We start from the raw sequence: 1962 nt of genomic DNA, 5'->3' as shown, positions 1-1962 counted from the left end.
AAACCCCCCCCAAAACAACCAACAACAAACAACAACGACAAAAAAATGAAAAATAAACCACCCCCAAAAGAAACCGGTTTTAATTTTGAGCAGGACACTGTGTTACTACCAAGTGTTTATTCGTCTAAAGTCGTTACTATTTTAAGTAGAGGAACGTTTGACATACGACAATTTTGAAATACGTTGATTTGTGTATAGTACGAAAATGAGGTGTAAAAAAAAAAAAAACCACTAAAAAAAAGCAACAAAAAAACAACAACAACCAAACCCAAACAAACAACACAGATCAACAAAATAGATTAAAAAAAAACAAACAAACTATTAACCCCCCCCCCCACCCCCAACAACAAATGAACAAAAGAGAAGAGAAAAACCAACCAGTGGCATGTGAACATATGGGGTCGACAAGACTAAGCCCAGACGAACGCAGAAGCAAGAGGTGATGTTGGTGGTGGTGGTGTTATTGTTGACGTTGTGGTTGTGGTAGCCGCTGAAGTTGCTGCTGATGCTGATGTGGTGGTAACGGCTGTTGTGGTCACTGTCATGGTGGTGGTAGTGATGATAGTGATATGTGGTGGTGGCATTGACTGTTGTAGCAGTTGTGTTTTTTGTCTTGTGGTTAGGCTATCGGACCCGTAATCGTGAGATTGAGGATTCGGGGGTTCAAGCGTCGGTTCGGTCCGACGTTGTGTCCTTGGTAAAGTTACTTTACATGAACTTCTTATTTGGCTCGGTTCTTTCAGAGATAGTCGTTTAACCGCCTCTTTAAAAACCTATTAGTGTTGATAGGGGCGTTTAACCTACACCATTTCACCATTTAAAAAAAACACCAACAAAATAAAATAGTGATAATGGTGATTGTTTTAGTCAAGACGGCTATCCATTGTGGAGAAGACAGATGAGTTTTATTTTAGATGGACGCTTTGACTGCTTCATTATAATAAATTTAAAAAACAACAACAACCACCCCCCCCCCAAAAAAAAAGACAACAACAACAACGACGACGACGATGATGACAACAGCAGCAACAACGAAACCGCAAGGGGGAAGTGGGAAGCAGTCGTATTGACAGGTGATTGTCTTAGACAGGTGGCCGTCATAGCAGCTCGCACAGTAATAGACTCCCCACGCGGAGATAGAACTTGTGCTCTCCATTCGTTTTAGTAAGAGTTTTACGGCACTAGCAACACACTAAGGTCATATAAGTACCGAAGATTAGAGGTGTTACAAGAGAGTAACAAATATAAAAAAAGAAGGAGGAGAGATCAGGACGAAAGACGTTTGATAGGAAAGAAGGAGCAAACCACACCAGAGCACCCGCCAACCATCCGCTTGTGCTCTCCGCATGCAACGACCAACAGTTTAGCTACTACACAACAGACGTCAATTAGAATAGAGATTCATATTGTTTTCTTTTTTAATTCAATTGTATTATTTTTCTTTTGGTAAGTGTTTTATGGCGCTCGTAACAGCATAGGGTCATAAATATGAGCGCACGGGACACATTAAACATTTGTCAGTTGGTAGGGAATTTTGAATTTTGCCCGGGTGGCGACCGAAGCCTACTCTTATCGATTTTGAATCACCAAGGGAGCGTTTGTTAAGGTGCGCAACTTGCACAGGGACCTCTGAAATTTTTGGCCCTGATACGAGAAGGCTAGGTCTTAGATCTTACCTACCTTAATATTAGGGGCGTGGCTGAAAGACAGCAGTAAGAAGGAGCCAAGGAGTAGCGGTAGAAAGGCTGCAGAAAGAGTCAGGAGCCCAAAAGAGCGGGCAAAGGGGGTGGGGATGGCGGTGGGACAGAAAGTGGGGACGAAAGCAGACGATACATCAAGGTTAGAGAGTAGAAAATGATGTGAAAGGAGAAAATTTTAGAGAAGAAAATTTCTGTCGCTGTCAGGTTTCGAACCCGGGACCCATTGAATAAGAGGTGAACATCGTCATCTCTAGACCACGAG

The sequence above is a fragment of the Aplysia californica genome, unplaced genomic scaffold (assembly GCF_000002075.1).
Source record: "Aplysia californica isolate F4 #8 unplaced genomic scaffold, AplCal3.0 scaffold00361, whole genome shotgun sequence".
Taxonomy (NCBI): domain Eukaryota; kingdom Metazoa; phylum Mollusca; class Gastropoda; order Aplysiida; family Aplysiidae; genus Aplysia; species Aplysia californica.
Note: the sequence above shows the minus strand (reverse complement) of the source record.